This window comes from Ovis aries, chromosome 15 (genome assembly GCF_016772045.2).
Source record: "Ovis aries strain OAR_USU_Benz2616 breed Rambouillet chromosome 15, ARS-UI_Ramb_v3.0, whole genome shotgun sequence".
Taxonomy (NCBI): Eukaryota; Metazoa; Chordata; class Mammalia; order Artiodactyla; family Bovidae; genus Ovis; species Ovis aries.
This window is the reverse complement of record NC_056068.1, coordinates 43,716,015-43,743,816: the sequence shown is the minus strand read 5'-3', so window position 1 is coordinate 43,743,816 and position 27,802 is coordinate 43,716,015. Positions and strand designations below refer to the sequence as shown.

Here is a 27,802-nt window from a genome sequence, read left to right as displayed (position 1 = left end):
TGGCAGATTAGGGACCTCCAAAATTTTGTTCATCCATAAAAGCAATGAAAAAGCTGACAAACTTTTTAGAATAAACTTTTTCAGAGCTCTGGAAAAGCCTTCCAGCAATACTGGAAGTGTTTATCTTTAAATCAATAAATAGCATATCTCAGGAAGAACAGCACATTTTGTGACATTTTAACTTCTCTTAGTTCTATCCCCCATTCTCATCTCTGCAATAGTCTTGAAAAATAACAGCCCACATTACTGGTACATCCTAGTAGTCACTGAGTAGAGAAGAAGGGAACTGGAGCCATTTTAAGTCCTCATTCCCAACTAACTGTCATTATTTGACCTTTCTGTTGGTTCCCTGGAAGACCCCACTTATAAGTCAGTCTGTATTTGGCCTGACTCAAAACTCACCTCATACAGAAAACCTTCTCCCAAAGGGCAATTGTTGAAAACAATTACAAGCAAGTGTTTTAACTTCTCGGCTGCCTGAGGAATTGGTTACTACATGGAGCAACTAATAGACTAACCAAAAAAGCTTGAAAGGAACAGCTAGGAAATATTAATCCATACAAGCTTTGAAAAGCTCCAACATAGTCTTGGGAATCTAGGAGACCACAAACAGCCATGTATAAGGCTGTATCCAAACAAAATAAAGGCTGCAGAAGCCCCTAAGCTCTCATTCTCTGGCTGACCCTGAGGTTCTGCATAAGCAGGAAATGAAGGGTAACAGTTGTCACACACCTTGCTGAGTGTTGAAGGTACACCCCAACATAAACATAAAGCTTCTCAGCAAAGGCTGGTGATTTGTTTGTCACAGGCATTTATGGAAAACTCTTCTAATCACTGGGTCACCACTAAGCTAAACAAGTAGAGACATCAGTGGCCACACAAAACAAACAACATAGACTTCACATAATTAGTTCAGAAAAGTCACTAAACAAACTACTACAACAACAACCAAGGCAGCAAAAACAGCCTAGGAATGGGAGAGTGTCTGATTTCTAAAGTTGCTACGTTTTTAAATTTTTGAGTTTTCAACAAAAAATTATTAGCCATGCAAAACACACACACACACACACACACACACACACACACACACACACACACACACACACCCTAGAAAGTATGGCCATGCAGAAGAACAAAAGCACTCAATATAAACTGGTCCTGAGGAGGCCATATGTTATTAAACAAATACTTCAAATGAGTTAGTTTAAATATGTTCAAAGAGCTGAAGGAAACTATGTTTAAAGAACTAAAAGAAAGTATGAGGTTATCTGGCCAAATAGAGATTATCAATGTGATATAGGAGTTACTTTTTAAAAACTCAAACAAATTCTGGATTTGAAAAGTATAATAATTGAAATGAATATTTCATTAGAGATACTCCATAGCAGATTTGAGCAGGCAGAAAAAAAGAAACAATGAACTCAATTGAAGATATGTCAATGAAGTTGACCTAGTTTGAAGAACAAAAGTTAAAAGAATAAAGAAAAATAAACATAGCCTCATAAACATGTGGAGATACCATCAACTGTACCAATATATGCATAATGGGAGTCTCAAAAGAAAAGGAGAAACAGAAATGGGAAGAAAGAATATGTGAGGAAATAATGGTCAAAAACGTCCAAACTTGATTAAAAACATTAATGTCCACATCTAGAAGCTCAAAATACTCCAAATATAACAAACTCAAAAAGATCCACATCTCGACATATATTAGCCAAACTGTCAAAAGACAAACAGAATTCAGAAAGAGAGAAGTGACTTATCACATTCAAGAAACGTTCGATAATATTAACAGCTGTATTCTTATCAGAAACAGAATGAAGAAAATGGAATAACGCATTCAAGGTTCTTGGGGAAAAAAAAAAAATCTATAAGTCAAGAATTCTAAATCCAGCAAAAACTATCCTTCAAAAATGAAATGAGTAGCCAAAGGCCAGTATTAGATTAATAACAAAACAATCAAAGACATCACATACTTGCACATGCATGCACACACGCACAACTAGAGATCAATATTCCTTATGATAGATGATAAGTGCAAAAATCCTCAACAAAGTACCAGCAGCATATAGCACCAAAATACTAAATCAAACAACATATGAAAAGGATTACACAATACAATGAGAGGAGAGTTGTCCTAGGAATACAAGGTTGGTTTGACATATGAAATCAATGTAATACACTATATTAACACAATCCAGGGAAAATAAACACATGATCATCTCAATACCTGCAGAAAAAAAAAAATAAATTCTAATATTCTCTCAAGATAAAAAATTCAACAAACAAGGAACAGAAGGGAATTTTTTCAAACTGACAAAGGGAACACAAAATACCCATAGCTGACATCATAGTTAATGGTGAAAGACTGAAAACTTTTCTCCCCAAATCAGGAACAAGTCAAGGATGTCTACCCTCACCACTCCTATTTAATATTGTACTGGAAGTTCTAGCCTGAAGAGTACTAAACACGAAAATAAAATAAAAAGTATCCAGATTAGAATGGAAAAAATAAAAAATTATCTCTACTTACAAATAACATGATCATGTATATAGAACATTCTAAGGAATACACATACATATACTCACTAATGAACTAATGAAGGCTTCAGGATTTAAGATCAATATATGTAAATCAGTTGTATTTCTATATACCAAAAGTGAAAAATCAGAAAATTAAATTAAGAAAGTGGTTCAATGCAATAATATTAAAAAACATGACTAAATAACAAAATAAGTATAAGATCTGTATATGAAAACAAACAAACAACAAAAAAAACTCTATCAAAAGAAATTTAAGAAACAAATGAAAGGGCACTGTCTTCATGGCTGGAAAACCTAATATTGTTAACACGGCAATATTCCACAAAACTGATCTGCCAATTCAATGCAATCACTATCCTCTTCCAATTGTCTTTTTCTTTTTTGCAGAAATTGACAATCCTAAAATTCATATGGAAATGCAAGGGATACAGAATAGCCAAAATAATCTTGGAAAAAAAGATCCTTTCAATATAAAAGGAAACAAATGGAATATATACAAATAATTTCAGTGCAAGGCAGAAAACAAAAGTATAAAGCACAAGATGGAAAGAGCAAGCTTTTCCAATGTGGGTAATCAAAAACTCTAATTTATCAAAGAAGATATACAAATACCAGTAAGCACATGAATAGACACTCAATTTCTTTAGTCATTATTATAATGCAAATGAAAACCACAGTGAGATATCACCTCATACTCACCAGGATGGCTACAGTTAAACAAACAAAACCAGACAATAAGTGCTGGAGAGAATATGAAATAACTGAAATGCAAAATGGTATAGCTGGTGGGAATGTATCAATAAAATGGTATAGCCATGGAAAACAATTTGGTGTTTTCTCCAGAATTAAAGAGTTACCACGTTGTTGTTGTTCAGTCACCTAGTCATGTCTGACTCTTTGTGACCCCATGGACTGCAGCATGCCAGGCTTCCCTGTCCTTCACCATCTCTTGGAACTTGCTCAACTCATATCCACTGAGTTGGTGATGCCAGCCAGCCATCTCATCCTCTGATGCCCTTTTCTCCTTCTGCCCTCAATCTTTCCCAGCATCAGGGACTTTTCCATGAGTTGTTTTTCTGCATCAGACGACCAAAATACTGGAGCTTCAGCTTCAGCATCAGTCCTTCCAGTGAATATTCAGGGTTGATTTCCCTTAAGATTGACTGGTTTGATCTCCTTGTTGTTCAAGGGAGTCTTCTTTCAGGAGTCTTCTTCAGCACCACAGTTCGAAGGTATCATTCTTTGGCATTCTTCCTTCTTTACCATCTAGCTCTCACAACCGTGCATGACCACTGGGAAGCCCATATCCTTGACTATATGGACCTTTGTTGGCACAGTAATGTCTCTGCTTTTCAACACACTGTCTAGGTTTGTCATCACTTTCCCGCCAAGAAGCAACTGTCTTCTGATTTCATGGCTGCAGTCACCATTCTGCAGTGATTTTGGAGCCCAAGAAAAGGAAACCTTTCACTGTTTCCATCTTTTCCCCTTCTATTTGCCATGGAGTTATGGGATCAAATGCCATGATCTTAGTTTTTTCAATGTTTAGTCTTGAGCTGGCTCGTTCACTCTCCTCCTTCACCCTCATCAAGAGGCTCTTTAGTTGCTCTTTGATTTTTGCCATTAGAGAGTGGTAACATCTGCATATCTGAGGTTGTTGATGTTTCTCCTGCCTATCTTGATTCCAGCTTGTAACTCATCCAGCCTGACATTTCTCATGATGTGCTGAGCGTATAAATTAAACAAACAGAGTGACAACAGACAGCCCTGTTGTACTCCTTTCTCAATCCTGGGCCAATCAGTTGTTTCATACAGAGTTCTAACTGTTGCTTCTTGACCTGCATACGGATTTCTCAGTGGACAGGTAAGACGGTCTGGGCACTCCCATCTCTCTAAGAGCTTTCTAGTTTGTCACGATCCACACAAAGGCTCTAAGCATAGTCGATGAAACAGAAATAGATATTTTTCTGAAATTCTCTTACTTTCTCTATAATTCAGCGAATGTTGGCAATTTGATCTCTGGTTTCTCTTTCTTTTCTAAACCCAGTTTGGCCATCTGGAATTTCTTGGTTCACATACTGCTGAAGCCTAGCATGCAAGATTTTAAGCATGACCTTATTAGCATGGGAGATGAGTGCAACTGTCCACTGATTAGCACACTCTTTGGTACTACCATTCTCAGGAATTGGAATGAGGACTGATCTTTTTCAGTCCTGTGGCCACTGCTGGGTCTTCCAGATTTTCTGACATTATGAATACAAAACTTTGATGACATCATCCTTTAGGGATCTGAATAGTTCTGCTAGAATTTCATCATATCCACTAGCTTTATTAACAGCCATGCTACTTAAGGCCCACTTGACTTCACACTCCAGAATGTCCGGCTCTGGGTGACTAACCACACCATCGTAGTAATCTGGTTCGTTAAGATCTTTCTATACAGTTCTTTCATGTCTTCTTTCCATCTCTTCTTGATCTCTTCAGTGTCTACTAGATCGCTACCATGTTTATCCTTTATTGTGCCCATCTTTGGGTGGAATGCTCCTATGATGTTTCCAATTTTTTTTTGTAGCCGAAGATGGAGAAGCTGAATACAGTCAGCAAAAACAGGACCTGCAGCTGACTGTGGCTCAGACCATCAGCTTCTCATAGCAAAATTCAGGCTTACACTAAAGAAAACTGGGAAAAACAATAGGCCAGCCAGGTATGACTTAAATCCCATATGAATACACAGTAGAGGTAACAAACTAATCCGAGGGACTAGATCTAGTTAACAGTGTGCCCAAAGAACTACAACAGAGGTCCATGGTATTATACAGGAGGCAGCGAACAAAACCATCCCAAAGAAAAAGAAAAGCAAGAAGGAAAAGTGATTATCGAGGGGGCTTTACAAATAGCAGAAGAACGAAGAGAAGCAAAAAGCAAAGGAGAGGGGGAAAGGTACATCCAATTAATACAGAATTCCAAAAAATAGCTAGAAGAGACAAGAAGTCCTTCTTCAGTGAATACTGCTTAGTATTAGAAGAAAATAACAAAAGGGGAAAGACCAGAGATCTCTTCAGGAAAGAGTCACCATATCACCCAACAACTCTTAGGTATAGATCCAGGAGAACTGAAAACATATTACACAAAACTTATACATAATGGAACAAAGCAGCACTATTGACAGTGCTAGAAAAGTTAGAAACAATCTAAATATCTATCAACTGATGAATAAACAATATGTGGTATGTGATATATATATATATATATATATATATATATATATATATAAAATTCAGCCACTGATACATGTACAATGTGGATTAACCTTGAAAATAAAATGATAAATTAAAGAAGCCAGATTCAAAGACTATATATTAAATGACTCTATTGATAAGAAATGTCCAGAAGAGGCAAATCCATACAGATAGAAAGTAGAATAGCGTATGGTCAGGACCCAGGGAAAGGGGAAAAGGTGGCAATGTGATGTGATTACTAATCGGTATGAGGTTCTCTGGGGGACGAAGATGTTCTAGAATTATAAGGTAGTGATGGTTGTGCAACCATGGAGTAAAACACTTTAAACTGGTAAAACTTTCAAATATTAAGTTGTCCCTGAAAAGTTGCCAAGATTAAATTAAGTAACTTGATGGGGGCAGACTAAATATGAATTCTTAAAAGGCAAGACATTTGGCCACTTATCTCAAGCTCCGTCCACAAGGCATCAAAATATTAATTAAAAAGCAAGAATTCAGTCTATCTTATAGTTTTACTTAATTTCAGGGCCCAGTCATACAAAAAAAGACTATGTGCAGTCTTTTCTCCGGCAGCCTTACCCCAAGAAAGAGCCTTAGCAAAACCCTAGGCCAACTAACCCTCTAGCTTAGCTCTCTGCCGGTGAACAATGCTATATTCTTTGCATTACATCATGGACTGCCTAGGTTCAAGTCTTGCGCACTTATTAAATTTGTGTTTTTAATCTACTTAATCTACTTTTGTACTTTAGTTTCCTCATCAATAACTTGGGATAATAGAGCACATTTCATAGGTTATTATGAGGATTAAATGCTTACACTAGTGCCTAATGAATTATAAGCCCTCAATACACATTGTAGGGTAATGGAACAGGGAATGAGTCTAAATCATGACCAAATGCTTCACCTTATGCCCAGAAAAGATTCTTTGATAAGTTCTATCTATTCATTGGTAAGTTCTGTGGTAAAGAGAAAGGTAAAGGTAACAGTGAAGGAGGAAAGATAATGCATATCCATGTCAAACCCATAATAGCAAAGAATACTTTCACATTAAGAACTAATACACATGTGTATACACAATGAAATTGACTATTAATTGAAAACACCCTTAATATTTACAATATACTCTATTTGTTATTCTTATCTATTCTATTCCCAATTTTTAAAAACTCTTGTCACATCACCCTATTATCACTCTACTAAATTGATTTTCCCACCCAGTAATAGTCATAGTCCAAAGTTTGACCAAATTGGCATTGAAAAATACAAATCTGGACATGTGACCTACTAATTTTAACACTTTCCAATACTTTGGCCACCTGATGTGAAGAGTTGAGTCATTCGAAAAGACCCTGATGCTGGGAAAGATTGAAGGCGGGAGAAGGGGATGAGAGAGGATGAGATGGTTGGATGGCATCACTGACTCAACGGGCATGAGTCTGAGTAAACTACAGGAGTTGATGATGGACAGGGAGGCCTGGCTTTCTGCAGTCCATGGGATTGCAAATAGTCGGACATGACTGAGTGACTGAACTGAAATGAACTGAATTTTAACACAAAGGAGAATGAATTAAGTGCTCAATAAAGGTTGGTATTGTGGGAACACACAAAAAAATAATAAGTGGACTGGGTCACCTAGGATCCACTGCATACAACTATGGACTTGAATGGAAATTCAAACACTAGGAATTAAGAATTGGTGACAGTTAGTCTCCTTTTAATATGACGGTAATTCAAGCCTATGACCCAACCAGTAACACTGAAGAAGCTGAAGTTGAACTGTTCAATGAAGACCTATAAGACCTTTTAGAACTAACACCTAAAAAAGATGTCCTCTTCATTATAGGGGACTGGAATGCAAAAGTAGGAAGTCAAGAAACACCTGGAGTAACAGGCAAATTTGGCCTTGGAATGCGGAATGAAGCAGGGCAAAGACTAATAGAGTTTTGCCAAGAGAACACACTGGTCATAGTAAACACCCTCTTCCAACAACACAAGAGAAGACTTTACACATGGACATCACCAGATGGCCAGCACTGAAATCAGACTGATTATATTCTTTGCAGCCAAAGATGGAGACGCTCTATACAGTCAACAAAAACAAGACCAGCTGACTGTGGCTCAGATCGTGAACTCTTTATTGCCAAATTCAGAATTAAATTGAAGAAAGCAGGGGAAACCACTAGACCATTCAGGTATGACCTAAATCAAATCCCTTATGATTATACAGTGAAAGTGAGAAATAGATTTAAGGGACTAGATCTGATAGACAGAGTGCCTGATGAACTATGGAATGAGGTTTGTGACACTGTACAGGAAACAGGGATCATGACCATCCCCAAGAAAAAGAAATGCAAAAAACCAAAATGGCTGTCTGAGGAGGCCTTACAAATAGCTGTGAAAAGAAGAGAAGCAAAAAGCAAAGGAGAAAAGGAAAGATATAAGTATCTGAATGCAGAGTTCCAAATAGCAAGGAGAGAAAAGAGAGCGTTCTTCGGTGATCAATGCAAAGAAATAGAGGGAAACAACAGAATGGGAAAGACTAGAGATCTCTTCAAGAAAATTAGAGATACCAAGGGAACATTTCATGCAAAGATGGGCTCGATAAAGGACAGAAATGGTATGGACCTAACAGAAGCAGAAGATATTAAGAAGAGGTGGCAAGAATACACAGAAGAACTGTACAAAAAAGATCTTCATGACCCAGATAATCACAATGGTATGATCACTCATCTAGAGCCAGACATCCTAGAATGTGAAGTCAAGTGGGCCTTAGAAAGCATCACTACGAACAAAGCTAGTGGAGGTGATGGAATTCCAGTTGAGCTGTTTCAAATCCTGAAAGATGATGCTGTGAAAGTGCTGCACTCAATATGCCAGCAAATTTGGAAAACTCAGCAGTGGCCACAGGACTGGAAAAAGTCAGTTTTCATTCCAATCCCAAAGAAAGGCAATGCCAAAGAATGCTCAAACTACCACACAATTGCACTCATCTCACACGCTAGTAAAGTAATGCTCAAAATTCTCCAAGCCAGGCTTCAGTAATACATGAACCGTGAACTTCCAGATGTTAAAGCTGGTTTTAGAAAAGGCAGAGGAACCAGAGATCAAATTGCCAACATCTGCTGGATCAAGGAAAAAGGAAGAGAGTTCCAGAAAAACATCTATTTCTGCTTTATTGACTATGCCAAAGCCTTTGACTGTGTGGATCACAATAAAATGTGGAAAATTCTTCAAGAGATGGGAATGCTAGACCACCTGACTTGCCTCTTGAGAAATGTGTATGCAGGTCAGGAAGCAACAGTTAGAACTGGACATGGAACAACAGACTGGTTCCAATAGGAGTACATCAAGGCTATATATTGTCACCCTGCTTATTTAACTTATATGCAGAGTACATCATGAGAAACGCTGGGCTGGAAGAAGCACAAGCTGGAATCAAGATTGCCAGGAGAAATATCAATCACCTCAGATATGCAGATGACACCACCCTTATGGCAGAAAGTGAAGAGGAACTAAAGAGCCTCTCGATGAAAGTGAAAGAGGAGAGTGAAAAAGTTGGCTTGAAGCTCAACATTCAGAAAATGAAAATCATGGCAACAGGTCCCATCAGTTCATGGGAAATAGATGGGGAACAGTGGAAACAGTGTCAAGACTATTTGGGGGGGCTCCAAAATCACTGCAGATGGTGACTGCAGCCATGAAATTAAAAGACGCTTACTCCTTAGAAGGAAAGTTATGACCAACCTAGATAGCATATTAAAAAGCAGAGACATTACTTTGCCAACAAAGGTCCATCTAGTCAAGGTTATGGTTTTTCCAGTGGTCATGTATGGATGTCAGAGTTGGACTATGAAGAAAGCTGAGCACCAAAGAATTGATGCTTTTGAATTGTAGTGTTGGAAAAGATTCTTGAGAGTCCATTGGACTGCAAGGAGATCCAACCAGTCCATCCTAAAGGAGATCAGTCCTGGGTGTTCATTGGAGGGACTGATGCTAAAGCTGAAGCTCCAATACTTTGGCCACCTCATGCGAAGAGTTGACTCATTTAAAAAGACCCTGACGCTGGGATTGGGGGCAAGAGGAGAAAAGGACGACAGAGTATGAGATGGCTGGATGGCATCACCGACTTGATAGACATGAGTTTAAGTAAACTCCGGGAGTTGGTGATGGACAGGGAGGCCTGGCATGCTGCGATTCATGGGGTCGCAAAGAGTCAGACACGACTGAGTGACTGAACTGAACTGAGTCTCCTTTATACTACTATTTTCCCAATGTGGGTGGAAGACAAGCTGTTAAAATATTCAATACACTAACTAATGGCAAAGCTTAGACATAAACTTGACAGGTGTTATCTGATTTGTTAATTAGACAATGTTGTTTCTCTTGTCCCTTTACTCTCTTCTAGGATAAGCGCCAAACATCACAGAGTTCTCAATGCCCTGTCACTAGTCCACTCACTGTTCAGAGCACCTGCCTTTACCTCTACTTACATTTCCAAGGTGCTCAGGTGTTCTCCAAGCCCCAGTTTTACCTTAAGTCTGCCACACAGTTTCCCCACTACCCCACCACTATATGGCATTGGTAAGCAGCTTCATGGGCTTCCCGAGTGGCTCAGCAGGAAAAGAATCTGCCTGCAATGCAGGAGCTACAGGAGCCACGGGTCTGATCCCTGGGTCAGGAAGGTCCCCTGGGGGAGAGCATGGCAACCCACTCCAGTATCCTTGCCTTGAGAATCCCATGCACAGAGGAGCCTGGTAGGCTACAGTCCATAGGGTCGCAAAGAGCTAGACATGACTGAAGCGACTTAGCACACGCATGCAAAACAGCTTCAAAACTTGGCCCAAATCTGTTCTATATGCTTTGGAAAGACAAAAGGAGAAGTAATAACTTATCACATAAACATGTTTAATCTGCATTAAATGGGTAAATTACTGCTTAAGTCATTGATTTTGCCATATCCAGATGCTGAAAGAGCTATCCAGTATCTAAATATGAGATTCACAGATGAATATGAGATTCACAGATGAACAGAATTCAGCTTTGTATGTACTATATACTATATTTCAATTATATCCAAAAATATATAGTCTATATAATAATAAAAAGTTACCATGGTAAATTTATGATCATAACTATAATCACTTTACTATTAATATTATCACAATGGTAATTATATCCATTTATTCAATCATTTATTGAATAATAATATCAAATTCTACTATCTGTGAGGAATTATGAGCCTTATAAAAGAAACAAAATAGTAAAGTCCTAGATCATTTCAATCTAAAAAGAAATAATATGGCATATATACAAATAGTTTCCATGCAAGACAGAAAACAAAGGTATAAAATACAAGATGGAAAGATATAAAACACAAGACGGCTCTTTCAACTTAGGTAATCAAAAACTAATTTATCAAACCCAAATTATGGTTTATTAAATTTTAGATCACATTTAACAAATAACAACTAGTTGATACACCTTTGAAACAAGAAAACAAAACTCTGCTTCTTAATACACTGTCTAGGTTTGTCACAGTTTTTCTTCCAAGGAGCAAGCATCCTTTAATTTCATGGCTGCAGTCACCATCTGCAGTGATTTTGGAGCCCATGTAAATAAAGTCTGTCACTGTTTCCATTGTTTCCCCATCTATTTAATGTAAAGTGATGGGACCAAATGCCATGATCCTCATTTTTTGAATGTTCAGTTTTAAGCCAGCTTTTTCACTCTCCTCTTTCACCTTCATCAAGAGGCTTTTTAGTTACTCTTCACTTTCTGTCATTAGAGTGGTATCATCTGCATATCTGAGGTTGTTGATATTTCTTCCTGCAATCTTGATTCCAGCTTGTGCTTCATGCAGTCCAGCATTTTGCATGATGTACTCTGCATAGAAGTTAAATAATCAGGGTGACAATATACAGCCTTGCCATACTCCTTTCCCAATTTTGAACCAGGCCATTGTTCCATGTCCGGTTCTAACTGTTGTTTCTTGACCTGTATACAGGTTTCTCAGGAGGCAGTTAAGGTGATTTGGTATTCTCATCACTTTAAGAATTTTCTACAGTTTGTTGTGATCCGTAGTCAATGAGGCAGATTTTTTTTCTGAAATTCTGTTGTTAGCTGCAGTTGATTTCCTTTCTTTATATTTACAGGAATATTTCATTCCAAAATTGTCAATGAAATCAACAGTCTAAACAGAACATCTGAACCATAAAATATATACAAAATTGGGACAGAATTAAAATAAGTACATTATTTATTTATTTATTAAGTATTTTCCCCTAGGTCCTGAGGCCAGTGAAAGTGGGGATTAAAGAAGTGTGCTATGTCCCTCCTGCTCCCTAGGATGGAAGAAAGCCTTTGCATCCAAGGAGACAAGAATGTGGGGAGCATCAAGGTACCTTGAAACACTAAGCAAAGAATAAAAAACTAATCATGGGCTGAAACAACTTACTAAACTATTTTTTGTTAATGCAACTTAGGTTTGAGAAGACAGGCCTGTGGAGACAGTAGAAGGAAAAGTATTTAAACTTCTCATGTGGGGTATCAGGAATTAAAAGCATCCTAAAGGAAAAGACAAACTCAGTGGTAAAGGAAGAAGAGAGGGTCTTGGTGTGGAAAACAGAATATTATTTTCTTGTAGTAGTAGAGAAATATGTACTTATTATATATGTTAGATAAATGAAAGACCCTTTCCTCCCTTAGTAAAGGAAAAAACTATTTGGAAATTTAGAAATATTTTCCAAAATGCTTTGATAAAAGGAAAAACAATATTGAAATTACAAACTCTCAAGAAAACTATGAACAGCAAAATGTTTCCTACCAAATTATGGGGAACAGTGAAAGTTATAGTCAGAAGAAATTATATGGCTTCAAATGCTTTTCTTATAAAAGAAGAAAAATGAAAAAGAAAATTAGTGTTCACATTTAGCAACTAGGAAAAGAACAAATAAATAGAAAGCAGAAAGAAAAGATGAAAAGAGTAAAGCTTCAATTAATAAAACAAATCTCAAATAGAAAATGAATAAATCTAAAAACTGATTCTTTAACATGATTAATAAGATAAAGAAATAAAGAAAATCAAAATATATATATGATTCAACTTGATCATGGTGTATGATCTTTTTTATGTGTTGTTGGATTCAATCTGCTAATATTTTGCTAAGGATTTTTTGCATCTATAGTCTTCAAAAATATTGACCTGTAATTTTCTTTTTTGATAGTATCTTTGTCTGCTTTTAGTATCACGGTAATGATGGCTTCATAGAATGACTTTGGGTATGTCCCCTCCTCTTCAATCTTCTGGAAGAGTTTGAGAAAGGTATATGTTCTTCTTTCTATATTTGGTAGAATCTCCCTGTGAAAACATATAGTCCTGGACTCTTGTTTGCAGGGAGTTGTTTTTTTTTTTTTTTTTTTGGTTTGGTTTGTTTTTCACAAATTATATTTCTCTTCTAGTCATTGGTCTGTTCAAATTATCTGTTTCTTCTAGATTCAGTTTTAGCAGACTGTATGCTTCCAGAAACATTTCTTCTACATTGTCCACTTTGTTGGCATATAACTGTTCATAATATTTTCTTATGGTATTTTTTATTTCTGTGATATTGGCTGTAATTTCTCCTCTTTCATTTTTTATTTTATTTGGGTCCACTCTTCTTGGTGAGCCTGGCCAGAGGTTTGTCTATTTTGCTTTTCCTTTCAAAAAAAAAACCTCTTGGTTTTATTGATTTTTTTCTATCTTTTTAAACTTTATTTTATTTATTTACTCTCTGATCTTTCTTATTGCCTTCCTTCTGCTGACTTTAGGTTTTGTTTGTTCATCTCAATAGACAATGAAACAGCATCTGATAAAATTAGCCATCCATTCATGATAAATATTAATACTCTACCAAAACTGGGTATAGAGGGAACATATCTCAAAATAACAGGAGCCATTTCTGACAAACCCACAGCCAACATAATACTCAATAGTGAAAAGCTGAAAGCCTTCCCACTAAATTCTGTAACAAGAAAAGGATGCCCACTCTTACCATTTCTACTTGACATTGCACGGGAAGTCCTAGTCACAGCAATTAGACAAGAAATAAAAAGTGTCCAAATTGGAAGAGAAGAGGTAAAATTATCCTTACATGAAGATGACATGATACTCTATAAAAAACTATTAGAACTGATAAATGAATTCAGCAAGGTATCAGGATACAAGATTAATATACAGAAATCTGTTGCATTTCTTTATACTAACAATGAAATATCAGAAAGAATAAAAACAGCCTCATTTAAAATCACACAAATACCTAAGAATAAACCTAACCAAGGAGGTGAAAGACTTATACACAGAGAATCAAACAATGATAAAGGATATCAAAGATGATTCAAGGAAGCAGAAAGATATCCCTTGTTCTTGGACTAGAATAATTTAGTTAAAATGGCCACACTACCCAAAACAATATACAGATTTAACATGATTCCTATCAAATAATATTTGTCACAGAACTGGAACAAGTAATCCTAAGATGTATACAGAATGACAAAAGACTAGAACTGCTTTGGCAATTCTGATGAAATGTTTTTTCTGATGAAAAAACAAAGCTGGAGGCATAATGTTTCCAGACTTCAGATAATACTACAATGCTATGGTAGTCAAAACAGCACAGTATTGTCACAAAAACAGATATATAGATCAATGGAACAGACTAGAGAGCCCAGGAATAAACCCACACACCTCTGGTCAATTAATATTCAACAAAGGATGCTATGATATACAAAAGAGATAAGATAGTGGTGTTGGGAAAGTTGGATAGCCACATGTAAATCAATGAAGTTAGATCACTCCCTCACATCATCAGCTCAGCTCATTTGAGTTGCTTAGTTGTGTCCAACTCTTTGCAACCCCATGGACTGCAGCACGCCAGGCCTCCCTGTCCATCACCAACTTTTGGAGCTTGCTCAAACTTATGTCCATCAAGTCGGTGATACTATCCACCATCTCATGCCTCACACCATACACAAAAGTAAGCTCAAATTAGCTTAAAGATGTAAATATAAGCCATGAAACCATAAAACTCCTAGAAAAGAACATAGGTAAAACATTTTCCAACATAAATCATAGTGATGTTTTCCTAGGTCAGTATCCCAAGGTAATAGAAATAAAAGCAAAAAAAATTTTTTTAATGAGATCTAATCGAACTTACAAGTTTCTGCACACCAAAGGAAATCATAAACAAAATGAAAAGATAACCTATGGACTGGGAGAAAATATTTTGCAAATGATAAGACCAACAAGGGCTTAATTTTTAAAATACACAAACAGCTCAATAACAATAAAAAAATGGGCAGAAGACCTAACTAGATATTTTTCCAAAGAAGACATACAGATGATCAAAAGGCATATGAAAAGATGCTCAACATCGCTAATCATTCAGTTCAGTTCAGTCACTCAGTCGTGTCTGACTTTTTGCAACCCCATGAATCACAGCACGTCAGGCCTCCCTATCCATCACCAACTCCCGGAGTTCACCCAAACTCATGTGCACTGAGTCAGTGATGCCATCCAGCCATCTCATCCTCTGTTGTCCCCTTCTCCTCCTGCCCCCAACCCCTCCCAGCATCAGTGTCTTTTCCAGTGAGTGTATTCTTCACATGAGGTGGCCAAAATATTGCAGTTTCAGCCTCAGCATCAGTCCTTCCAATGAAAACCCAGGACTGGTCTCCTTTAGGATGGACTGGTTGGATCTCCTTGCAGTCCAAGGGACTCGCAAGAGCACTGTGGCGCTCTTCTCCAAAACCACAGTTCAAAAGCATCAATTCTTCGGTGCTCAGCTTTCTTCACAGTCCAACTCTCACATCCATACATGACCACTGGAAAACCATAGCCTTGACTAGACGGACCTTTGTTGCTAATGATTAGAGAAATCCAAATCAAAACTACAAGTTACCACCTCACTCCAGTCCAAATGGCCATCATCAAAAAGTCTACAAATAACAAATGCTGGAGAGAATACAGAGAAAAGAGAACCTTCTTACACTGTTGGTGGGAACGTAAACTGGTACAGTCACTATGGAAAACAGTATGGAGGTGTCTTGAAAAGCTAAAAATAGAGTTGCCATATGATCCAGAAATCCCACTCCTGGGCATATATCTGGAAAACATGAAAGTTCTAATTCAAAAAGATACATACATACCCATGTTCAAAGTGGAACTATTTACAACAGTCAAGACATAGACGCACCTCAGTGTCCACCAACAGATGAACCGATAAAGAAGATGTGGTGCATACATCACAATGGCTGCTCAGCTGTAAAAAAGAATAAAGTTGCATTTGCAGCAACTTGAATGGATACAGAGCTTATTATACTAAGTGAAGTAAGTCAGACGAAGACAGATATTATATGGATCGCTTACATGTGGAATCTAAAAAAGTGATACAAACGAACTTATTTACAAAATAAACAGACTCACAGGCATAGGAAAAAAATTATGGCTAAGGGGAAGGTGGGGAGGGATATATTGGGAGTATGAGGTTAATGGATGCATGCCACCCTATGTAAAACAGATAAACAGCAAGGACCTACTGTATAGCACAAGGAACTATATTTAATATCTAGTAATAAACTGTAATAGAAAAGAAACAGAGGAAAAATATATATACATATAAAAGATTCAGAGTATAAAAGAAATCATAAGCACAGATGAGAAAGTCATTAAAATAATTATAAAACAATAATACTTCCAATTCTACAGTAATTTTCTTAGTCACAATTATTGCATAACAAAGTACCCCAAAATCAGTGGCTTAAAGCAATAATTATTTTATTATGCTCACAAATTTTATCAGTCAGGGAAGGCTCATCTAGGCTAGAGTCTTTCCTGTGACTGCCTTGATATGCCAGCTGAGTTGTCATCATCTGAAAGTTCAACTAGATAATGTGTCCAGCATGGCTCACTCACCTGGAGGGCAATAGATGCTGGTGGATAGCTAGGAGCTTACACATGGCCTCTCCTGAACAGCGGGCTCAGAGCCATCAGACTTCTTATTTGGCAGCAGACTTCTCCCAGAGAAAGACCCCCTGAGAACGGGATAAAAGGTGCGTGACCTTTTCTGAACCAGCCTTGGAAGTTACATAGTATCACTTCCACCATATTCTATTGGCTGAAGTAACCATAATCCTACCTAGATCCAAAGGGAGTGAACATAAATCCAAGCCTTAACAGAACTGTTTTAAAAATTGCAGAAATGTTTTAGAGCCACCACAGCAAAAAATCTGAACCCTAGAGGAAATCAGTAATTTTCTAGCAGAACATGAATTCCCAGTCATGACCCAAAAAGAAGTATAAAGCTTGAGTAGATCAAACACCATAGAAAGATAGGAAAAGTGATTAAAGATCAGCCATTAATTAAATGCATTGGGTAGTTTCATACTTGAGCCCTATGTAACTTTGAAAGAAGTGCCATATAAAACTAGAGGATCTCAAACTTTAATGAGCACCAGAATCACCTTATCAACTAGTAAACATGCAGATTCCTGGGTACCATCTCCAGAGATTCTGATTCAGTAAGTCTAGAGTGTGGAATAAGAAACTTCATTTCCAAGAAGCAAACAGGTAGTGTTCACAGCACTTGTCCATAGATGGACTTTGAATAGCAGTGATTTAAAACAGCAACTGGTTTGCTGGCCAAGTCTGGCCTGCCACCGGTTTTTATAAAGTTTTATTCAAATATAGCCACGCTCATTCATTTAGATAGTGCCTATGTCTACTTCCATGATCCATAAAGCCTAAAAATACCTAAATTACCTAAAATCTGGCCCTCTGCCAACAAAGTTTGCCAACCCTTGACTACACCACTATATTATTCTACTTCATTATAGCTTCCCTTTTCCAAACTTCAGAACTTTTGGTAACTCCTGTTGACACTAATGGCTAAAGTGCAAAAGAAATATGATAAATAGCTTTCATCTTACAGGCACTCAGTTCACCACCTGCATCACCATGTTGAAGAGGATGTGAAACTGTCCAGGTTCAGTGAGGAAGAATGTTATGATTGGTTAGAGATGTTTACCATGGGCATTTACTTGTGGAACCTGACTACAAAATAAATGAGTTTTAAGAATCTTCTCAAAAAAAAAAAAAAAAAAAAAACACTGTTGGATAACTGCAACCAAACAGGGATATAATGCACACATTTTTAACTACACCATTAACAATGTATTAGATTTTGTTCCAACTGCTGTGGAAGTTATTGCAAAAATATATAAATATTTCACATTCATAACGAAGTGAAGTAAATAGAATTCTTTTGATATTTTATCAGAGTGTAATACAGACCAAATTTATCATGCTTGTACACAAGATTTCTGAGATTGATGTCTGCTCATGAAAGAATACTAATAATGTTTCAAATGCTGTGAGCCTATATTTTATCAGTTGAAAATGTCCCCATTATTAAGACATCTTTCAAAGATCCTCTTAATATTAGGGGTGAGTTTTGCACATTAACACCATTTTCCCATGATGTTAGTTCTAAAATAGTGACTCAGAACATACCAACAGCAGAAATGACATTTTAAACTTTGCATATTTACATTATTATTTTAAAAGAAAGTATGCATTTTTTTGGTGCTAGGCAAAAGAAAAAGTGCACAAGAAAATATATGTGTGTGCTTATAGTTCCAGGCAGAAAAAAAATTGCAGATGAAAATTTCCAGTGTGGGCAAGAAACAGTTAAATACTCAACCCCAATAAATCAGGAAGTCAGCAGCAGGGCTGCCATGAAGCCCAAGGATGGTGGCCCGGGAAAACTGACCACATAGCAGAGGTCCCAGAGGAGCAAGGCAAGGGTGGCCAGGCATACACAGATAGGATTTTTCCTACCCCTGTATTACTCCTTGCATTCACAAAGCCTGGAATGTAGGAAAAACTCAATAAACATCTGTGGAAGGAAAGGTAGAAAGCATGAAAAGTGAAAGCAGCAGTGGGTGGGGCAGAAGTACATACAACAAAGCTGTGGCTCCATTTGAAATATCAGGTGGTGATTACAAAGAACACTTGGGGAAGGTTCAGTTCATTCAGTTGCTCAGCTGTGTTTGACTCTTTGTGACCCCATGGACTGCAGCACGCCAGGACTCCCTGTCCATCACCAACTCCTGGAGTTTACTCAAACTTGCATCCGTTGAGTCGGTGATGCTATCCAACCATTTCATCCTCTGTCGTCCCCTTCTCCTCCCACATTCAATCTTTCCCAGCATCAGGGTCTTTTCAAATGAGTCAGTCAGTTCTTCAGCATCAGTCCTTCCAATGAATATTCAGGACTGATCTCCTTTAGGATGGACTGGTTGGATTCCTTTGCAGTCAAAGGGACTTTCAAGAGTCTTCTCCAACACCACAGTTCAAAAGCATTAATTCTTTGGTGCTCAGCTTTCTTTATAGTCCAACTCTCACATCCATACATGACCACTGGAAAAATCATAGCCTTGACTAGACAGACCTTTGTTGGAAAATTAATGTCTCTGCTTTTTAATATGCTATCTAGGATGGTCATAACTTTTCTTCCAAGGAGCAAGTGTCTTTTAATTTCATGGCTGCAGCGACCATCTGCAGTAATTTTGGAGCCCCCCAAAATAAAGTCTGTCACTGTTTCCATTGCTTCCCCATCTATTTGGCATCTATTTGGGGAAGGTAACTGGTAATAAATAACTTTCTCAACTTAAAGTGAAGGTGGGCAGGTAATCAGCCTACAGTTGCTAAGCATCTGATATGCAGAGACAAGGAGCAGCTCTGCAAAGGACACAATGGCTTCTGACATATTTGAAGCAAGTCTCTCTAGTTACTGTGCACTGTCTCTAAATACCACAAAGACAACTGCATTCCCAGAAAGAATATGAATCCTCTGAGACTTTTAACCTTGATGCACAAGAGGAAGCATTATTTATTATGTGGTCTCTCTGGCCTAAAATCCTGTATTAACACCTAGCAACAGAAAAGGAGGAAGGGCAGATGGGACTGTAAAGTTGATGATATTCAGTATGCTGGGTGAAATGTATTGAAAAGCTAGATAACTCCAGATTTTATGCAGCATAGAAGTTTTTAGAACTGGGGAGTCCATGTTTATAACTAAAGACTGTACATCTCCTGAAAACATGTATAAAAATTTGTGTCTGTGAGTGTGTGGGCATTCTTCTGAGAAGAGTACCAAAAGGTCTACAATCTACCATACCCCCTTACCCCAACTTTAAGAACCACAACTGCCATGATTCACAAACTAGATCATTTGTGGGACACAACATTCTAAATTTAAATATAAAAGAAGATATGAGAGTATAACACTTGTCATAAAGGTATTATTTCTTCAAACTAGGTTCAGGTATGCGTGCGTGCGTGTGTGTGTGTGTGTGTGTGTGTGTGTGTGTGTGTAGCAAGGTAAATTTTTTCATACTGAGGTCTGGGTCAAAATGTTTGAGAGCCACTGCTCTAAGGCATAAGAAATGGCTATACACAACTTTGTAACATTAAATCACTATCCATTGAAAACAATTAGGTGAGCTGTGGGTCCAGTGGGTATTCTGCTGTTTTGAGTGACACATGATCCACCAAAATAAAACTGCTATTATTAGAGAACTGCAATCTGCAATACTCAGAAAAGAACATATATCTTAGAAGGTCCTATTGATCTTAAGGAGACCAAGGACTATAAAAAGGTTGCCTTTGAAAGGACCCTGCACACTGGCTATCTCTGGGAAAATGTGAAACACTGAATTAAGTGTTTAGGAATGAGAAAAGTGCACACTTTTCCCTTAGACAGAATCTTCTCAGCATCTCAGAAGGATATCAGGGAAGGGGAGAGTATGTAAATCCATCCTTAAACCTGGCACAGCAATGAGTTTTATAAAGATTATTACTTCTTTTACACAAAAGATACAGTAAATTTGCCAAGACCACTTGGGTGTAGGGGTGTCACTTTAGTCCCAATTACCAGTATCTGGTACTGTCTACTATTCTCTTCTAAGCCTCAAGATAAGAAACAAAAATGGCCCAGGCATTGGATTACTTTGTTTATGGTCTAAAATATTATTACTAAAGCAATTTATAGATTTGAATTGTCCTAGTCAATGCAAAATTTTCATAAGTGTCCTAGATTTTGCACAGCCAGACCACTACCTTCCTCAATCTACAAAAGACTAGAAGTTATCCCTCAGACAGGTTCTGGCTTGGGGTTCAAGTATACCTGAAACCAAAAAGTGAAGTACCATACTGAGATACTCCATCCCTCTTGCCCTGCTTACCCCCTATAATGCATGGAACCAGGCTTACATCACCCTAGCTGGAGACCAAAACTTCCTCACTGGAGAAACTGCCTGATACGCAAAAAGGGGCATAGGTACTGACCGAATGGGGTTCTTCCCCTAATCCCTGCTTGTTGTTGTTTGGTTGCTAAATCATTTCCAATTCTTTTGCAGTCCCATGGACCGTCACCCACCAGGCTCCTCTGTCCATGGGATTTCCCAGACAAGGATACTGGAGTGGGTTGCCATTTCCTTTGCCAGGGGATCTTCCCGACCCAGGGATCAAACTCGCATCTCCTGCATTGGCAGGTGGCTTCTTTACCACCAAGCCACCACAACCACTGCATCCCCTAGTAAAAGAGCTTAGATTGTTACCAGGGCACCTTTACTAGGTGACACAGAGCTTGTGACACAACTTTAATACCTCACTCTTAAATAGGAAACCATAGTTAGACATTTTATGAAAGTCTCAAGTATGAAAGAGAACAAACAAGTAGGGGGAAAGGATCTCAGAGAAAAAAGAGAGAAGGCCAGGAGCAAAATTATACCATATATATAAAAATATCCTCTGAGAGTTAAAAGATATCATATCCATAAAATAAGAAGCCACAATAAAAGAATATTCAGAAACCAGAGGGAGTCCTGAAAAATCTAAAAAAGTAGTTAGAAGATAAATTTGGGAAATATCTTAGAAAACAGACCAAATGACAAAAAGGTGGAAATGAGAGTGAATAGATGGGAAAATTAAGGATCAGCCCAGGAGGTCCAACATGTGAATAACCAGAGTTCAAACAAAAAATATAGAAAATAAAAGAGAAGCAATTATCAAAGAAATAATACAAATAAACTTTCATAGGAGTAAAGAATTTCCAAATTGACAGAGCCCACAGATTTCACAGCAAAATTAATGAAAAATGATCCACACTGATAATCACGAAATTTCAGAACACTGAGAAGAAAGAGAAGAAAGATCGGTAAGGTACCTTCACCATGAACAGGGGGACTGATGAACATTAATCCCACTAAAAGTGGGACCACCGGACACTATGTGTCTGATGATGTAATGCGAAATTTATGACATGAAACAATAGGAAATACACAACACTACTTATGAAGTATTATTGTGTAATAGTTGAACTAGAACTTAGCCAAACAAATCTAACTACTAAAGAGCTTTTTATTTAAATCATATTTTTGAGTACTAAAATTTCATTTGAATACTAAAATTTCACTCGGTTATTACTCTTTATATCTTCTATTTCCATGCTGAGATGTTCTGTCAAGGGAAATATTAAGGGTGGACTTTGTCTTTAGCACTCATAAGGTATATTTTTATAAATTACTTTGTTGTCACTAAAGAAAAAACGCCAATTGCAAAAATTTTTCTGGAAAAACAAAATAGGTCGGGAATATAGCCAATTTCCCATTAATTTTGCAGAGTAACCCAAACTAACAGAATGTGTCCTGCACTAATGTCTGGTGTTCAACAAATGCTTAATGAATGGACACACACGTATGCACATCTCTACAGATTTTGAAAGAGAAGCAGAGTGCCTACTCCTTTTAAAAGGTCCTAAAGAGGGGAGAAATCTAAAGCTTTACTTTCCAAAAAGAAGAGCTCCTAAAAGTCAGGGTCAGGAACTGCTTCAGGAGATAAATAAAGAACAATGAACCACTACTGTCTGGCCAATTAACCATTCTCACAAGAGTAAAAGTATATAAAAGCTAAGAGGAATGTTTCCAAATATACTTCTGATATAAACTGGCATGATTAAGTTTGAGTTGTCCAGAATCTGCTCTCCCTTTGATGTTCAGCCACATCCAAGAAGTGTCAGGTCTAGCCAGAGGACTTCACTCCTGAATGATATGGCAAGTTCACAGAAAAGGCATTCTTATACCGTGTATCAAGCTCAATCCTCCAGGGGCTTGAAGACAATCTCTGGACACTGCACTGCATCTCACAAGTTGTCCTTTCAGTGGAGGCAAAGGATCTCTCTGTCCTGATCTAATGAGGATATGAATAATCTTTTGGGAGACAGTGCATCAGTGAATAGGCGCTAAGACTGCTGACCAACAAAGTAGAGATTAAAAACTCACCTGAAGACTCACCAAACCAAACTCTCAGCAAAAACAGGTTGTGTGCTTAGTCGCTCAGTCATATCCGACTGTGCGACCCCATGGACTATAGCCTGGCAGGCCCCTTTGTCCATGGGGATTCTCCAGGCAAGAATACCGGAGTGGGTTGCCATTTCCTTCTCCAAAAACAGGTTACATTCTGCCAAAAGGCAAGGATATTTTCACTTTTAGCCTAAGCAATGGAGAACTCATAAAACATCAGTACTAATAAGGGCAAACTACCCTCGTTTTGGATTACAACAGGACAGCAAAAGATTTAAAGAAACTACCTGCAATTGCTTTTTTATGCTAAAGAATGCACCCTAGCAACTCATGCAATAATTACCTGGCATTAATATAGTCATGTGATTTATCTGGCATTTAACTCACATGAATATGTGTAAAAGAACTTGGAGAGGGTACCATAGCCCTTTAATAGCTAACTCATAATTTAGGTAATACACAGAGGCTAATATAAAATTTAAGCTATAAATTAATAAAGATACTTGATAAATCATCCTTCAGTGGAGCCATAAACTAAAGATTATATGATCAATTTAGGTTCTAAACAACATTTTACAGTGGAAAATAGACAAAGCAATTAAGGGTCCCTAAGGAATTCAATTCAGTTTAATACCTTTAAGATAGGAATTGGATTAAATTATTGGGTTAGTGAAAAAGTTCTTTGGGTTTTTCTATAATATGTTAAGGAAAAACCCAAATGAGCTTTTTGGCCAACCCAATATATCAATTACTTGAGAAAATATATACATTTTTCAATGAGTATATATTTAAAAACTGACTATTTACTAATGAAAGAACAGAGGCTTTTCATTTCTCCTTTTCCATATAGGGATTTTTGGTAAAGAGTTCTCAGTTTCTTGACTTGGTAGTGTAAGACAATTTTATATTTCCTGCTTTATCTGCTGAAGCAGGATAACTCAGTAGCTAGATTTTCATTTCACCTACAGCAGAGTTTTATACAAAGTAAATTTCCTAACTTCAGAGAATATAACAACTATTCCCAATGAGAAACTCTTTAGGCAATGCCAGGAATCAGCCCCATGTAAGAAATTCTGCTCGAGTACAGTGTGAACAACTTACTAAATAGCTTTTTTCACAAATTTCAATGCGTTAGATATGTTCCTGCATATCCTTCTATCATTGTATATTCTGAAGTAAAAAATATATATAATGATACACAGTCTCAAGTCAGTTGCTATTTTACTTTTCAATTGCTTCAAATGTTTCACAACTTAAGTCTGTGATATTACAAGCCCCTCCAGAAGACTTAAACAGTATTAAAATACTGCTTTCAATTTAAAGGGCAAAATATCTGGAAAATTAAGGTCACAATGTTAGAGAGTCTAATGGAGTATGGATTTCTGCTTGAAGTACTTCAACCAGAAACCTCAGCAATCTTAAATCTGTCTCTCCTGGATATAATAAGTTTTAAAGCTTTGAATGAATTTTCAGAATATGTTTCATATCTCTCATAACTTCAGAAAAGGATGCTGCAGAGAAGCAAAGAGAACAGTTTCTACAATAATGGAATTTTTATGCAGCACCAATAAGTTACAGAGCCTTTAAAACAAAAGATGAATAGGATCATTCTTAAAAGGAGGGAAAAATAACAAGCATTTAGGTTTCTTTGTAAGAATTTGCTCTTAGGTACAAAGTGTTTTTTAAAAGATCAAGAAATAGATTATTTTATCCCAGATGTCATAAATGCTATCAAATTATGATTAAATCAACAGTTAATATTAAAATATAAGGTATTTATTTGTTATTTTTATAGTTAATATGCCTAGTTGCATATTCCATTATAAAACCTAAGTCATTTTTCCATAGAGGGCACTACCCAGGAAACACTGAAAGACCAAATTACATGGAACATGTACACCATTTGAAACAGGGAAACAATGCAAAATATAGTTCAAGACATTTGCTTTTAGAATGTTTATTTAAAATAGTAGTTCTCAATCACTGGTGATTTTGTCTTCCAGGGAACACTTGGCAATGTATGGGGACATTTTCAATTGTCACAACCAGGGGAGTGCTACTGGCATCTAAAGGTTAAAAGCCAAGGATGTTGCTGAACATCCACAATGCAAGAAAGGCCCACTACAAAGAATTATCCAACCCAAAACAACAGCAGTGCTAAGGCTGAGTACCCTTGATCTAAAGCAATACCAAGCACACAATCAGATGTGCTTGAACAATGAAGAAATATTTGTTGAATGAAAGAATGAACCTTAATAAGTAAAATCACTTCATTTGTACTTTTTATACCTTCTGATTATCTCTGTCAATCTGATTGTGCCTAATACAGGCTCTATTTCTATCCTCAAGACCTTTAGCTACTCATTCATCTCATTCCCCTATGGTATCAAGTATGACCAAATGAAACCACGTGTCTGTCAAGGATCTTGCCCTATGATATGGTTCCAAGGGAATCCAAAAGAAGAACACTATATTGACCATTTAATTGTCATTCAAATTAGCAAATGAAAACACCTTCAAATGCCCTCAGTTATTAAGAGTTCAAGAATATATAGTTTTTAACTACGGGAGTTAAAACACTATTACTTTATTTGGCCATATTTGTTGATAAATCAGTGTATTTCAAATTTACATGTTAAGACTAAATAATTAAAACAAATAGTCTTTAGCAAATACTCATCATGTGAACAATGTAACAAGGAAAGGTTAAAAGGCCCACATGATCTTCTTAAATAGTAATGCACAACTTCCAGGTCAAAACAATCTTCAAGAAATTTTGGGGGACTTCCCTGGTGGTCCAGTGGTTAAGAATCTGCCTTTCAACACAGGGGACACAAGTTCAATCCCTGGTCAGGGAACTAAGGTCCCAAGTACTGTGGAGCAACTGAGCCCCTGCACCACATCTACTGAGCCCACCCCACAATTAGAAGCCCATGCAACTCAACAAGATTCCACATGCCACAGCTAAGACCTGATACAGCCAAATCAATGAAAAAATATTTTTTTAAAAGAAAGAAAATTATTTTTAAACTCTAGGGTCCCTAATTTAATATGAAAACTGCATCCAGAGAGGAAATTAAGATTTTTCTACTTTTTTAATCCAGATTTATGTCTCCTTAATCACTGTCTATTTAGAGATTTCTTAAATTAACAAATACCTAGAATCATGATTGCCCCTGAAAAGAATTACAGATATTTCATTTTTTACTTATAACTTAAAAGATTTTATTTGTTTTACTATTAATATTTATACAGTAATTTTATAAGAAAAGTAAATCACAGTCAAAGAGAAAGAACCTCTGATAAACTCATCAATTTACAGAGAATCATACATTATTCAAGGGTTAAATTTTAAGAACAATAGAGTTAATCATAAAAATATGAAATTTCTAAATGATTTCTTTTGAAAGAATCTGCTGTTAATATAAAGGGTAACGTGAATAAAATTGAAAAAGACTGACAAAGAGATGCTTCTAGCCAAAACAGTAATCTTAAATGAATTACAAATACTAAATAAATCATAGATACTTACACATTATTCTGCAACTATACTTTGTTTTACTTGTCCTTGGAGAGAAATGTTTCTATCAGAAATCCTGCATATTTAAATATTGCCTTAGATAATGTTATTTCAATATAAAAAATAAACTAAGAATTACGTCAACTAAAGCTATGGCATGGTCCTATAGTCATAGATTGAAGAGTAATCTAAAAGCTGTTCAAATGTTTATTCAGGCAGAAATAAAGGGCACAGCTTCTCAAAGAGAAATGGGTTTTAATAAAAACTTATAAAGTTGTCCACCAGAGGTATAGGTCCAGATGAACCAATGAATAAGGAAATTCTGTGTGGGATTGTTCCAAACTCATTTGAAGTCACTTGCACTTGGAAAACCCAAAACAATCAAAATAAGTACATTATCTAGACATGCTTTCAAATCTATTTCTCCCCGCTGGGTATCAACAACTGGAGAGGGCTGATTTGTTCTTTTCGTCTTTTTTACAGCTAAATGAGCATGCAAACCTTCAAAAGAGAGGTAAAACTGGAAATGACAGTACCATTTATGAATCTAAAATGATCTCTGTGAATCAGTGTCAGTGAAATGGGCAAAAAGACATACAAACATCCCAAGTGAGTAGCAGCTCTGTAAGAAAACAAGAATTTAGGATGACCAACATTACAAAAGATTTTTTTTATATCAATCTCTTGATGCATTTTGTTAGAGGCCACTAACAACTTTCTATAAGCAATCTAGCAACCAACAATTAACTTTTAAATCCCTTCCAAAATTTTTTTGTTTAGACCTTACCATATGCAAGAGATTATGTTAGGCACAGTGAGAAAAGCAAAGACTCATCCTTCACAAATTCTGGCCTCAAGAAGCTTACAGGTCTAGTGGGGAAGACATGACTAGAAATAACTTCAAAACAAAACAAGAAGAGTAAAGAGCTTAAAGAGCAGTAAAAATAATGTGTCATATGAAGTCAGAGGGCTTCCCAGGTGGCACTAGTGGTAAAGAACCCACTTGCCCATGGAGGAGATATAAAAGATGCGAGTTTGATCCCTGGGGTCAGGAAGATCCCCTTGGGGAGGGCATGGCAACCCATTCCAGTATTCTTGCCTG

The 27,802-nt window shown here is 36.9% G+C and overlaps 1 protein-coding gene across 7 annotated transcripts in view; it reads right to left on the bottom strand.

Moving 5' to 3' along the window:
• The window catches only part of STK33 (serine/threonine kinase 33), a 199,525-nt gene that overhangs the window by 122,764 nt on the left and 48,959 nt on the right, over positions 1-27,802 (bottom strand). Inside the window, exons 2-3 of one of the 7 annotated variants that reach the window (XM_060399945.1) lie at positions 16,732-16,850; positions 16,013-16,078 (exon numbers count right to left, since the gene is read on the bottom strand). The exons of 5 other annotated variants lie outside the window; for them this stretch is intronic. The gene's annotated coding sequence lies outside the window, so the exon portion shown is untranslated. The remainder of the gene's footprint in view (positions 1-16,012; positions 16,079-16,731; positions 16,851-27,802) is intronic. One more of the 7 variants, XM_012095813.5, reaches the window with a different exon arrangement.